Raw genomic sequence first — 16038 nt, 5'->3', positions numbered from 1 at the left:
ATATAATATATAAAATGAAAACTACATATATAGTTTATACACCATTGCTGTCAATTATAACTAACGGTGACTTCATGTGTCAGAGAGGGACTCTGCTCCATAGGATTTTCAATGGCTGATTCTCCAGAAGTAGATTACCAGGCCTTTCTTCCAAGGTACCTCTGGGTGGACTTGTACCTCCAACTTTCTGGTTAGCAGCCAAGCATATTAACCATTTGCACCACCCAGGGACTCCTATTGTGTATATAATATCAGTGTATATAATATTATTATATATAGTATATAACATATGTAGTCGTATATAGTATTTATATTGTATATAGTGGTGGTTCAATAGTTAAGCACTCAGCTGTTAATGAAAAGGTTGGCGGTTCAAACTCACCCAGCAGCTCCACAGGAGAAAGATCTAGCAATCTACTCCCATAAAGATTATAGCCTAGAAAACCCTATGGGGAAGTTCTACTCTGTCACATAGGTTCACTATGAGTCGAATCAACTCGACAGCACCTAACAACATGACATATATAGCATATATATAGTACTATATATATAATACAATATTACAAACTTTATAAAAACTATTGGAGATAAGGAATTATAATAACACATAATTGAAAATTAGATGACTGCTCTGTCTTCATTATCTAGAATTTTCATTTGCCTTTCTGTAAATCAGACATTTGTGCTAATTCTATTCTTTAACTCAATTGCATAGATTGACTCCAAAGTGTAATCTGTACATTTGTGAGCTGTTATTGCGCTTACCTACTTCAATCTTTAACATTGCATATGTTAAGAGTAAATAAAAATTAAATATTTTTAACAATTGTATAGTGAGATCAAATTGTGATTGAATTGGCTTTAAAAGGAAGATGAAAAAATCAATTTAACAAAAAATAGAAAATCTATAACCTAAATGACAATCAATGAGCACTATATTTTAGACAAGTTTGAGAAGTAAGACTATTCAAAGGGAATGTAGGAACTCTCATATATAGCTGGTGCAGTCTACCACTAATATTTTCTTACTGATTCCTATTGTGATTAGGGATTACATGTTTAATCCAGACTATTAACAGTATTTTTATATAGTAGATCTTCTGTAAATTATAGTGAAATTGGAACAAGAATCTACTACATAACTGTTTCTTCATATCTGGTAAGAAAATACAGTTGGACATATTGTAGACATAGTTAACTACATTTTGTTAATCTCTGTGTTCTTTTTTGGCTTACCTAATTAAATCTACCTTGTACTCCCAGCATGACTTTCCTACAGGAAGCCTTTGGGGAGTCTTTTGAATACAACGTTGAGTGCCTAAGAGAGGCAGATGAGCAACAAATAATTGAATACCAAATAAATCAGAGTTTTATTTCTCTCACAAGGAAAGGGATTTGTGATATTCAGACTAGTGGTTTTTTAACAGTTCTCTGTTCACTTGCATAACTCATAACTAAACATCTATCTCTATATTTTGAACTCTTCCAAAGAGCACTAAATCATTGAAAGAAATCATAAGATGGAAATGTGCTGACTGATCATGGGCAAAATAAATAAAGTGTTTTATCACCAGTTTATCGAGAAGCAGTTGATTGAATGGATCAAATAGAACAATGAAACTCCGCATACCCATCACCCACCTTCAACAATTATGAACTTATAATCAATCTTGTTTCATTTATTCCCTCTCCCACTTCTCCACCAATCCAGCCATTATATCATCTATAAATACATCTGTATATATTTCTACAAGTGGAAAATAACCAAAAACAGTGACCATAGTATAATTATCACAGTTAAAATTAACTCTCTAATATGATCAAATAACCAGAGTTCAAATTTCCCTTTTTAATATTTTATTTATTTGCTTGATTGAATAATTATCCAAAAAAACTCCACACTCTGCATTTTGTTTTGACTCTTAGGTCTCGTTTATTCTATAGGTTCCCCCTTCCTCTTTCCTTCACTCTACTATTTATTTTTTTGACGAAACTGGGTCATTTTTCATGTAGAGCTTCTTATGTTCTGGATTTTGATGATTAAATTTCCATGATTCTGTTTATTGTTCCTCCATAATTTATACTTCTGGTAGTTGAATCTAGAGGCTTGATCTATTTCAGGTTCAATTGTTAGCAAATATACTTCACTGAAGTTTTTGTATACTTCTATCACGAGGCAAGGTAAGTCTTGCACGTCTTTTTCTTGTGTTTGTCGCCACTGATGATTATTGCCTAAATCTATTATTTCAGAAAAGGAAAACTGTTCAATCAGCTGAATTTTCGAGTATGTATAAAACTTAGTTTTTATTGCCAAGCCCTTCTATTCACACTAGAGAAACCAACGCTATAAAGACATAGTGTGTCATTCACTTATTAAACAAAATACATTGAAATCTCACTAAATGTTGGGCACTGTGTTAAGCACTGGGTATACAAAGATGGATAAGATACAATCTCAGCTCTTAATTAGCTAATAGGCTAGCAAATGAACTACACACATAAACAAACATATTGAAATGTGATAATTACTGTCTAGATGTATGTAAAGGGAGAAAGAGTAACTTGATGAGGAAATAATCAATTGCTGGGCAATTTTGGAGATTATTGCTCTGTGTACCTGTGACTCAGTTGTGTGCTTTTTATTTAAATAGCTTCAAATATATTAAAATTAATGTACTTCTTTAGCTAAAAAATAGAAAATACAAACATAAATATCCACATATTATTCCACACGATTATCATTATGCTATATTTATTATGTTCCTATTTTTATATAAAATCTTAATGTATGTAGAGTGTGTCCTGTTTTTTCCCAAATAACTTCATATATTAAGTATTATCTATTTTGCCAGTAATGGCAATGGCTGTTCAGTGGTAGAATTCTTGCTTTCCATGATAGAGACTCAGTTTCAATTTCTGACTACCATCTGTCTGTCAGTGGAGGCTTGTGTGTTACTATGATGCTGAATAGGTTTTAGAAGAGCTTCCAGACTAAGACAGACTAGGAAGAAGGGCCTGGAGACCTACTTCCAAGAATCAGCCAATAAAAACTCTACAGATCATGTCGGTATGATACAAAGATAATCATGTTCATGGTGAAGGAAAATACAGCATTTCCTTCCATTGTTTCTGGGGTTTCCATGAGTCAAGGGCCGACTCTATGGCAGCTAACAACATTATACTAGTATCATTAGGACTATTGTTTTAAATGAGTAAATAACTGATATTTATCTCAGTGGATTAATTCTATTTTAGTCAAACATTTATGTATTGTTGGATATGCTTGCTGTTTCCAACTGCTTACTTTTATAAATAAAATTTAAATAAATATCTTCATGTGTATAACTCCTTTCACAGTTCCTTTTGAGAAACGACCCAAAAGGAAATTCTTACAGAAAATATTTTAAATTTTATTTTGTCTCTTGAAATGTTTTTCAAAGTACAGTTAGAAAAGAATGTTGTTGTTATTAGTTGCCATTAAGTCAGCTCTGACTCGTGGGGCCCCATGTATAACAGAACAAAACATTGTCTGGTCCTGCACCATCTTCATGATTGTTGGAATGTTTGAGTCTATTGTTGCTGCCATTGTGTCAATCCATCTCATTGAGATGGCCCTCAACTTTTTCTTTTTTTCCAGTTTTAGAGATTTTTTATTTTTTTATTGTTGTAGTTTAAGTGAAAGTTTACAATTCAAGTTAGTCTCTCATACAAAAATTTATACATACATTGTTATGTGACCCTAATTGTTCTCCCTATACTGTGACAGCACACTCCTCCTTTCTGCCCCTGATTTCCTGTGTCCATTCAGTCAGCTCCTAACCCCCTCTGCCTTCTCATCTCACCTCCAGACAGAAGCTGTCCATTTAGTCTCATGTATCTACTTGAGCTAAGAAGGACACTCTTCAAGACTATCATTTTATGTCCCACAGTCCTGTCCAATCTTTGTCTGAAGAGTGGGCCTTGGGAATTGTTTTAGTTCTGGGTTGACAGAGAGTCTGGGGGTCATGCTTTCTGGGGTTCCTCTAGTCTCAGTCAGACCATTAAGTCTGGTCTTTTTACTAGAATTTGAGTTCTGCACCCCACCTTTCCCCTGCTCCATCAGGGACTCTCTGTTGTATTCCCTGTCAGGGCGGTCTTGGTGGTAGCTGGGCACCATCCAGTTCTTCTGGTCTCAGGCTGATGAAGTCTCTCGTCTATGTGGCCCTTTCTGTCTCTTGGAGATGGCCCTCAACTTTACCAAACATGATGTCCTTCTCCAGTGATAAGTCCTTCCTGATGATGCATCCAAAGTAAGTAAATTGAAATTTTGAACAATATTTCATTGGCTAATTTTTGGAAGTAGATCACTAGTCCTATCTTCTTAGTCTATCTTAATTTGGAAGCTCTGCTGAAATCTGTCCACTATGGGTGACCTTACTGGTATTTGAAATACTGGTGGCATAGCTTTCAACATCATTGCATCACACAAGCCACCACAGTACAACAAATTGGTAGATGGGTAATGGTTAGAAAAGAATAGTAACTTTTAATTCCTTCAACAATATCGTTTTGCTTCAGTTTATTTAGTTGTAGACATTATTATAGGTCTGAGAACTTGTTAGTTTAATAGGCGGGAAGAGTAAAAAACAATATTGATTTTTTTTTTATTTGTACTGTGTTTTTTGAGAAAGATTTCTATGCCAGTGTTTCTCAAACCCATTCTCTTTTTAAATTCTTTCCTTCTTTAAAATTACAAACACAGAAGTTGAAACTCAGTTTCCCTACTCTTCCTTTAGAAAACATTGCTATCGAGCTGAGAAAATATTTTTTTCAATTATACTGTCTGTTGTTTGTAAAAAAAGGTGAATACTTTTCAAGTTATATCTATCCACATACTCACTTAATTAAAATATTTACTTCCAGAAATATATCCCAGAGTTTTAAGAACATGGCCTTTGGAATTATGTAACGTTAGTTTAAATCCTAGTTCTATTACTTGATAAGGGTTTGTCCTTGGGCACATTACTCATCAGAACCCCAGTTCCTTCATCTGTAAAGCGGAAGTGAGAATGCCTAACATCCAAGCTTGTAATCAAATTACGGATAACACTGAGAAGCGTAGGAATTTCAGAACACTCAATTGTGCTCATGTGCAACCTGCACATGGATCAAGAGATAGTCACTGGAAGAGAACAAAGGGATACTGAGTGGTTCAAAATTGAAAAAGAAATGCAGCAAAGTTGCATACTTTAACCTTACTTATTTAATCTATATGCTGAACAAATAATCCAAGAAACTGGACTATATGAAGAGGAATGTGGCATCAGGTTTGGAGGAAGACTCCTAAACATGAATAAAGCAAAAATTCTCACAACTGGACCAATAAACAACAGCATGATAAAGGGTGAATAAACTGAAGTTGTCAACAATTTCATTCTACTTGGATCAAGAATCAACATCCATGGAAGCAACAATCAAACAATCAAAGGACATTGGGCAAATATGCTGCAAAAGATTTCTTTCAAGTTTTAAAAAGCAAAGACATCACTTTGATGACTAACTTGCAGCTGACCAAAGCCATGGTGTTTTCAATTGCCTCATATGCATGCAATAGTTGGATAATGAGAAAACAAACCAGAAGAAGTGATGCATTGCAACTGGTATTAGTGAAGAATACTGAATATACTGTGGACTTTTAGAAGAAGGAACAAATCAATTTTAGAGGAAGTTTAATTCGAATGTTCTTTAGAAGCGAAGATAGTGAGGCTGACTTGCTTACTTTGGACATGTGATCAGGAAAGAACAATTGTTAAAAAAAGACATGATATCTGGTAAAGGGAAGGGCCAAAGAAAACGAGGTAAACCCTCAATTAGATGGGCTGACACAATAAACAATGGACTCAAACATACCAATGATCATGAAGATGAAGCAGGACCGGGCAACATTTTATTCTGTTATACATAATGTTGCCACGAGTCTGAGCCGACTTGACTGCAACTAACAATAACAGAACTGTCAAGACTTAATGAAACATCTTATGTAAGATACTAAGCACAATGTCTTCCATTAAATAAATGACAAGTTTGTTTTTCTAGAAGCAGAATTGTTTTCTAGAGATAAAATAATAGGTAAGAGAAAGCTTGCATGCAAATTCCTTAACACAGGGATTAAATAACCCCTTCTACTGAAAAGTTTCTAAGTCTACTTCACTAATTCTACCTGCAATACTCTTAACATTTGCCTTAATCTATAAGATTTTTCATCTTTAAGGAAAAAAAATGAGAGGCTAACAACTGTTGTGTATCAAATTTGAGTCACTTGTTTAATATACGTTACTTAATTTAAATCTAAAAAACATTCAGAGAAGGAGTGAGGAACACAAATGAGGAAATTAGGACTCAGACAGCTTACACAATTTGTAAATGTTTCCACAATAAGAAACTGGTAAGACCGGGATTTGAATCCAGTCTTGGCGGGACAAGACCTTTATCAACTGCACTGTCATTTTCCAGAGCAATAACAAAATAGGGCACTGCTGATAGACCCGAGTGGATGCTGAATAAGGCCCCATTAGGGAACCTGTGTTCAGAATACCACTTCTGGTTTATGGTTGTTAGGGATGCTTTTTCACCAATTTCTGATCTGGCTAACATTCATTTCATCCTCTGGGTCTTAATGTAAATGCCACTTTCTCAGGCAAACCTTCCAGGACCCCCACTTCCAACCCTGTACCTCCCTACTGCATGGTTATTTCAGGACATGGTTAATCCCCCTATTGTAGACTCCTTACCTTTCCTAGTAGCACTTTCCACAATTAAATAATCATTATTTTAAAATTATTAATAATTTTCATATTTAAATATTTAATCATTTAATATTATTTTAATAACTGTTGTTAATGCCTAGATGCACCACCAGCTTACAAAATCCATGTCCATATTATTTGAAAAAAAAAAAATCTTAACTAGTAAAAGCCTGGTACAAAGGATGGAGTATCAACATAATATCAAGGAAATCAGGCAACAGTAGACTACTGTGTGCCTTCAGGCAAGTTTTTGACTTGGGCATTGTATATTTTTTCTATTACATGAGTAACATTGGCATTTTAGAGATTAATAATTATAAGTTTGATGGAGTTGTAGTTCAAAAGTTGAAAACTGGTAGCCTTTGGACCAAATTTAGCCTACAGATATGTTTTGTTTGACCTGCATAGTACTTTATACATTTTTCAAAATAGCTGCCAAAATTTAAAAAAAAGAAAAGAAAAATGGAAGATTGCTTATAAAAGTCTGAATTTAAGACTTCGTTTGAAAACTCAGAAGACCTGACAACATTGAGCCAGCATTTATATTGGAACATTGGCTAAAATTGAGGACCTGAACAGCCACTTATTGGTGGATCATTTGCTATTGTCTTCACTGATTTCTGTTTGCCTCCTGATACCAAATCCAAGTGTTAGGTGGCAATCATCAAATCGTTTTGTTTTGTTTTTGCTTGTTTGTTTTGCTTTATTGCTTATTAAAAAAAAGCCTGACTTCTTCACTGATCTGCATTAGTTACGTTTCAGTTTTACCCCTGCACTAATTAGCTGACTAGAGAATGTAGTAGAATCATCCTACTGAAAACTTATGATAAGATTAAGAAAAAAAAAAAAGGTTTCCTCTTCGTAGGTTGATAACACATTTCCCAATGAGAAATCATCTTTTTGTGTACCCCCAACACACTGAGACACAGAAAATTTCAAAGCCTTTACTGAGTTAAAGAGATTTTCCAGGTGCCTCAAACCACACCATGAGGGCACATATCTCTCCCATCTAGAAGTAAAATTTATGTGTCTTTAAAGTGAAATGGAAAATAAGAGAAAATATTTTGCTGGAAACATTCATATGATTCAGATAAACTTTGTTTAAATGGCCAGAATTATCTACAGAACTGAGTCAATTCTTTTCATTTGTCCTGTGACTGTGTGCATACTCTTTTATAGAACAATTAATTATTAGAACTGAAAGAGACACCTTAGATGTCTTCTGGCCCAAGCATCTCATTTTATAGAAGTAACTAACTGAGGTTCACAGAGGTTAAGTACTTTGATGACAATCGCTTATTCTTGCAGAAACCAAGGTCTCTGACTTCCAGCCTTCTGCTCCTTACTTTATGTTACACGGCTTCTTAATGAACATGAAGAAAGATGTTTGTAGTTTAATCACCTCTCCTTCGACAGACTGGCATTATGGAAAAAGAGAAGGCCACATTCCTCAACGCTGGGGAGAGATTTTGGTTCATGTTACCTTTAAGTGTTGCTGCTGTCAGAAGGAATAAGGGCCGCTTTGGAATTTTAATAGCAGATCTCATCTTACTGTACCTCTTCTTCCTTTCTTGTGAATAAATAAGAGTTTCAGATTAGCTTATTTTAATTAGGATTTAGTTTAATTGAGTAAAGACAGGATTAAAGCCTACCTTAGAAAGAAAAAAAATTTTTTATCAATTGAAGCGTATTTTTTCCCAGAGAATTCTGTTTCTCATAGTTAATATGGGATGGTTTGCTAGTACTGGTAACAGAAACAGATGTGCTTTTCAAGGTTGATGCTTTCCCAAATTCTTCAAATAAAAGCAGAAATTCATACGAATCTCATTAAGTGTAAATATGCTTATTTTAAATAAACTTTCATCTGTTACCCTGAAGTTGAAATATACCTGTGATTTCAACTAGTTAATAAGGGTCAAAGTGGGGTAACTTAGATTTTAATTTTAAGTGTATAAAAACATGAGGAAGTATCAGCTTCATATTTAATTGGATACTTCAAAATGCACTTGGTGACTGATGTCTGTTATTTAGCCCATTTGCTTTGAAAATCCATTGTGTTTGGAGATGGATGTTTGTTTTTTTTGCTTTCTGGTGCATTTTTCCTGTAATTTTTTTAATAACCTTGTTTGTTTTATGCTCCAACATGGTACTATATCATTCCTATTAGTGTTTGTAAGTTGAAGTTCACATGTGTCACAAATCCTGACAGTAAATAATTAAAGTATTTAAATAAACTTGTGTATATGTGGCACTTCTTGGGTTGAACAAATTTGTAGAGCAAGATTTTTTTCTGATCTATAATTATAGCTACCAGTGACTGGCATGATCCTTACTGAGTCATATTAATTTACACATTAAGCAGCCATCTGTAGAAATTTTCATAGTACCTCGTCTGCAGTGCTATATATCACATGGGAATTCTGAAACTACCCTGGCCACTACGGAGTTTTTGACACCACAGTTGTAAGCATATAGCTATGAACAAATTATTCTAGATGTTTACTTTTTTTTTTTTTTACCTGCTTATGACAAGGTTGCCTAATGGTCCAAGAAAAGTGTGTAATAGTTCGGTCCCCTAAGACAGAACAATTGGTAAACTGAAAGCATTCATTTTACGTCCTTGAAAAAATGTCCTTGACCATATGCTAGACAACTTAACAAGGCTCATGGAACAAACAAGAGTTACCGTCAGTTCCTTTGAAAAAGAATAAATATTTGGGACACCTTTAATATTTGGGATAACATTGCAAACTCTATTGTAAATTACCAGTACGTTTTTTTAAAGACAAATAAAGCGATGTTCTGTTATTGCTCTATAAGGCTACTCCAAACCAAAAAACCAAATCTGTTGCCATCAAGTCGATTCTGACTCATAGCAACTCTGTAGGATACAGTAGAATTGCCCCATAGGGTTTCCAAGGAGCGGCTGTTGGGTTCGAACTGCCGACCTTTTGGTTAATAGCCATAGCTCTTAACCACTATGCCACCAGGGTTGATCTAAGAAAGGTAAAATTATTTTAATGTCCCTAACAGATGTTACAAAGGAAGTGAAAGATGTGTTAGACCCTAGATTGTTCATTTTTGATTTATATAATGTTGTTTAAATTAAAAGCAACATTCATGCAAAAATAATTTGGAAATTAAAAGCGAATATTGCTTTATTTTTAGCAATAGTTAATTTACAGCACTGAACAAATGTGAAAAATTAGCTCAAAATTATTAGAGGCACTCAAATAGCATAGATTTAAAGTGCTCTTAAAATATAAAAGCTTCAGCCTCTTTAGTGAACGCTAGTTGCCTGTGAAGTTTGTGGCAGGGGAAAATATTTCACATTTTTCATTTCCCCTTTGTCCCTTTAGCTATAGATGTTGTACTGTATTTAGAAAGAGAGAAAAAATGAAAGACAGAAAGAAAATATTAGAAAGAAACCACATTAATAGTGCAATCAGGAAGTAGTGGTATTAACTGTTTATTTGAAAGATATAAAAACAAGATAGAGTATCCTGACACTTAATTAAAGAGAAAATTCCCATTTATACTGAACACTATAATGTCCTTTCCTACAAATCATTTTCATTAAGTGAACCACTCAGAGTGCTTCCATAAAGAAGTGAAGAATCTAACACAGAAAAGGGACCAAGTAAAAGGTTTTCAGATAAAAATGCTTGGAGGAAGACAGAACTCTCACGGCATGTCTATACTACATAATTTTACCAGACACAGTGGTTAAGTGCTCAGCTACTAACCAAAAGGTCAGCAGTTCAAAACCCACCAGCTGCTCTGCAGGAGAAAGACACGGAAGTCTGCTTCTGTAAAGATTTATAGCCATGGGGCAGTTCTACCCTGTTCTATAGGGTTGCTATGAGTTGGAATCAACTCAAGGGCAGTGGGTAATGGCACTTTTCTGTGCTTAGCCAGGAATTGCTTCTACAATGTACGCCTAAATGACACAATTGCAGGTAGGAACCAATTCGTGTACTGATATAGATGAGCTGCATTCCTTGTGGAACATGGGCCACTGAAACTCCGGAACAGTCTGCGCTATCATCGTACTGGTTTTCTACTTAAGCCTTCCGTGCCCTGTAGGAGAAACAGGCATGTGGAGCTGAACTTTTAGTTATTCACACTATTACTGGGAAGAGATGGTGAACCCAAAATAAATTTGCCTATTTTTTACTAACCTCCTCTCGCAAAAAATGAAAGTATATGTTTTATTTGATTTTATGTTTCATATACTAAGGGTCCTAACAAGGCCTGTAGGCCATCTAGTCATCTGGTCACGCTTGCAAATTAATACAAAAGAGGCACAAATAGAAATAAGCCCTCTGTTTCTGTCAATTCTAGATATCACTTGTGTGCGTTTAAAATATATTTTGTTTATCACTCTTTTTAAAAATAGTTAACTTGCATAGAAATTAAACTCTGGTTGTTCCAGGATTAACTGAGGGATATGGCAAACTCAGCCAAATTAGTCATTTCTGGAAATTATTAGTTAAAAACAACAAATGTGAAATGGTGAGAAATCATATTAAAGCATAGACTTTACATTGATTTATAGACATGGAATTATATACACTGTGGTATTTCCCATCGATATCTCCTCTCCTCTAAGAAAAAATGTTGCACTGTAGAATAGGGCAGTAGGAAGGAAGTTTTATTTCTATTTAAATAAACAGACTTCCAAAGCTGAAGATGGACATTTATCTAATCCACTAATCAAATGAAGATCTATTCCCAGAGGTGCCTCAGAAGAAAGGCCTGGTAATCTGCTTCCAAAAAATTAACCATTGAAAATTCTACTTAGCACAGTTTGACTCTGACACACCTGGGGGTCTCCATGACTCTGAATCAACTCCACAGCAACTGGTTTGGTTTTTTGGTTTGTATGGTCAATAGGGCCTGTTGAATTCAAATAATTCTCTGGAACAGAGAAGACAAAGCTTAGTAGGACATTTGGCTATCTTCCCAAATTTGAAAATGAAAACAGTTCATCATCTTCATAGACAAGAATAGAATCCTCCTTCAGGGTCATAGATTTTTGGCAGTCTTCTCAGTATACTTTCTCCTAGCACAAATGAGTGTTTTGGCAAAGTAAAAAACGTTCACAGAAAAGATACTGTGTTTATACTATTTTATTTGTAATATTGTATCCTATTTCTAAAAGGTCATCCTTTTGGTTAGAGTGGTAAAGCGTGATAAAGCTCCTGATCTGCTGATGTACCTATCTAGCTTTTAAAGTAGACCTAAGAAAACAATGTGTAATCAGTTCATGAATTCCTCGTGTAGAAAATAAAAAAACAAGCAAGCACACAAGCAAAAAACTTTTGAAGAAATGTTAAAGTGCCCTGTAATTTTTAACATCTAAAGAAGTAAGAACAGATATGTATATAATTTATTTAATAACTATGTTCCCTTTTCTTGAAAAGATATTGAGTTCAACCACTTAGAAACTACAACACGGCAGGTCAGAATGAGTACTATTTAAGAAAATGGCATAAAATCAAAATATTGCCTATTTACTGCATCTATTAATACTCAAACAATAGTTTGGGTTCCTTTAGTTACTAAGATCTGGTTCCCCAAGAAAGAATATATTAAGAAATATACTAAGACTTTGTATCATCATGTGGCAGGTAGATTAAGAATTATTAATATTTTATCAACTCCATTCTTGTTCAATGTTCCTGAATTATGAATAATTAATCCTGGTTTATATTATCAGTTTGAAGTAATCTTCTGTGAGAGTTAATAGAGAATACATTTTATCAAATTTCCAAGTGATTCCACAATTCCATGCACAAAGATTTATGGGGTCCTATATAAAAACATAGTCTCACAGCAACCCTATAGGGCAGAGTAGAACTGCCCCATATAGGGTCACTATGAGTCAGAATCAACTTGATAGCAGTAGGTTATGGGTATATAAAAACATGCTGAAGCTCTGCTGGTGTAGTGGGTAAGTGATATGGCTGCTAACCAAAAAGCCAGCAGTTCGAATCCACCAGCAGCTCCTTGGAAGCCCCGTGAGGCAGTTCTACTCTATCCTATAGGGTCACTATGGGCCGGAATTGACTTGACAGCAACGGGTTTGTTTGTTTCGGTTATATAAAAACGTGGGAGCACGAGAAAACCATGGTAATCTACCCAGTGCAAGAGAAGTAACAGATATCCCTAGACATTTATAGCCTTAAAATCAAAGAAGACTCTCTTCTGCAAACTGTTAGTAAATTCTCAAATAAATAAATAATTAAATAAACGACATAGATCACTTCATTCAAAATTTAAAAAATAATAATTATGGTCAAGGGAAAAGGACCTTTACAATGGAGCAGACTTGTGGAAACATCAACCGTGGAAGGAAACAGCATCATCAATAATAGATCAAACTGACATTGTATGACTCCTGGTGAGATGCCCTGAGCAGAATTTGATGCCAACTATGTAGCATTGTTGCCACAAATGTTTAATTTGAATCTAATCATAAGGCAACAATCAGGCAAATCCAGATTATGTCCCAAAAGTAGCTGACGTGAAGTCTTAACAAGTTTTGGTATTATAAGGAGGAAAAGGCAAGAAATTGTTGTAGATGAAAAAAGACTAAAGAGATGCGCTATGTGATCCTTCATTGAAACCTAGCTCCATAACAGCAACAACAAAATAACTATAAAGGACATTATTGAGACAACTGAAGATATTTGATAGTGGATTGTACATAAAATTGTTTTTTATCAATGTTCGATTTCTTGGGAGTTACATTGTCCTTTTGATTATGTAGAACAATGTCCTCTTGCTTTTTTTTTTGGTATTTATTCTTAAGAGCTACATGCAGAAATATTTAGTCAAGGTTTATACAACTTATTTAAAAATAGTTGAGCAAAAAATTGTGTGTGTATAAAGTGAGTTAAACTGGTAAAATGTTAATAATTTGTAGATATAGATACAGCTATATGGATATTTATTATACTGATCTTTCAGCTGCTATTGGCTTGATATTTATCCAAATAAAAAGTTGAGGGAAAAGGGTATTTTCCAAGCAATTGTAAATTGTGGGGCCAACTTGTCTCTGATCTTTTTCTTCGAATAGTATTGCTGAGACACTTCCACTTCTTGAGTAATGCCTTCAATGCCAACTATGAAGTTAAAACTAATCTGATATACTAAGATTAAATAAGTTATAGTCGGTTCTTGAAATGAGGCAAGTGCACAAATCTGAAACTGGGCTTACCGTATCTCAAGGCTCAAGCTTTGGAAATGTGAAAACAATATATGATAGCGAAACATACAGAGAGCTTTTGAAATGGTAACAAGTAAGATAGAGCCAAGAAATGTTTTAAGAATATTGAGAAGCACAACATGAGGCAACATTACATGGGGTGATCTTGACGGGGAGGAAAAAAAAAAAACACAGCAGTACCTGGCGCATGCTGAAGTGAAGATACCAAAAAAAAAAAATAATACTTCTTTTTAGGTAAAAGAATCAAGCAGTCTGTACAGTAATAAACCAGGGCCTACCATATGGAGTCACTGGGTGGCACAAACAGTTAACTGCTTAGCTACCAACCCAAAGGCTGGTGGTTCTGAACCCACCCAAAGGCACCTTGGAAGAAAGGCCTGGAGATCTACTTCTGAAAGGTCACAGCCTTGAAAACCCTATGGAGCACAGTTGTACTCCGCACACATGGAGTCACCATGAGTCAGAATCAACTATAATGCAACTGGTTTGGTTTTTTGGTTTTACATATCTATGAGCAGATCCAAGATGGGACACAGTACTTTGTAGCAAGTTGTCAAGAAATGTTTCCTGAATGAATTAATGACCCTATAAAAGAAAAAAACCACTGATCGCTCACCTTCACTCTGAGACACTATTTATGCTTATATTCACAATCCATATTGATAGCTATTAGTGTGGCAATTGTTTTGACTTCCCAGGGAAAAATAAGTATAGGAACATTTTACTGTACCTGCCACCAACTCCATCTAATCTCTGTTCCCATAGCCCAGTATAGATTGTTTGATGAAGAATTTCCAGAAGTAACAATAAAATCAACAAAATTTATTAAAAGGTGCAGTTGCTGTTGTTTTTCCCATCTGCCTCTATCTAATATATTGCTTTTATTGTGTGTTTATTAGAAACTCCCTAATGTTAACATAAATAGTTCATACAACATGCTTGTTATTTTTTAGTGGAATATAAGGTTTTTCTTTTGTTCAAAATTAACTGAAAAACCTTGAAGAATAGATATAGAAGTTTTTGTGAAACTTTTACTGTAGTTTTGTCAAGAGTTGTTCAGGAGTTCTGAAATGGGTGAAGTAATTAGAGACAAAGTACATACAGGCAGTCCCCCAGTTACAAATGCCCAACTTACGGACAACTCACACTTAAGAATGGAATGCAATAAAGGCTATTATATTAAAAATTTGAGTTAAACACATACAATGGTTCATAATAACAAACGCACACACTACTTTGTGATGCTCATGAAAACATTACACAGTTTGGAAGTGTTTCTTAAATGTTTTATATGCATTAAAAAAACAATCAAACCAGTTGCTGTCGAGTCAATTCCTACTCATAGCAAACCTATAGGACAGAGAAGAACTGCCCCATAGGGTTTCGAACTGCTGACCTTTTGGTTAGCAGGCAAGCTCTTAACCACTGAGCCACCAGAGCCCCTTTTATATGCCTAGAAAGGTGAAATTTACACTATATACTAAGACAAACATGTGACTAATTCTAAATAAGAATCATATGTACCTGTTCCAACTTATCTACAAATTCAACTCAAAGATAGACTTAGGAACAGATCTCATTAGTAACCTGGGGATTGCCTATAAATCAGAGCAAATCATATCTTAAAAACTCATATCAAAAGTAGTTTCACAGATGACCCAATGTAAATGCATACTTTTGAATATTGCTGCCTACTGAATTTTTATACTACCTAGTGAGGGAATTCTATCAACATAATTGAATTTTTACTCTAAGCTGAAATTTTGAATTCTTCTGGGCAGTCAGGAAACAGTGTCTTCCTTAAAGATTACAAATTACCAAGATGATAACATTTTTCAAACATCTTTGAATAATTTTTAATGAGCAGCTTTTTAAAAAATCTACTTCCCACTAATTGTCATCTTTCTTGTAGTGAGGCATCAGAAAACTTTACTTCATAGAATGTTGTAGCTAAAAGATACTGAAAAATCATGTGGTCTATTTTCTTACACTTCAGGTAAGGGAACTGAGACACAGAAA

The sequence above is a fragment of the Trichechus manatus genome, unplaced genomic scaffold (genome assembly GCF_000243295.1).
Source record: "Trichechus manatus latirostris isolate Lorelei unplaced genomic scaffold, TriManLat1.0 scaffold00003, whole genome shotgun sequence".
Lineage (NCBI taxonomy): Eukaryota > Metazoa > Chordata > Mammalia > Sirenia > Trichechidae > Trichechus > Trichechus manatus.
The sequence above is the reverse complement of the archived record's forward strand: the minus strand, read 5'-3'. Positions refer to the sequence as shown.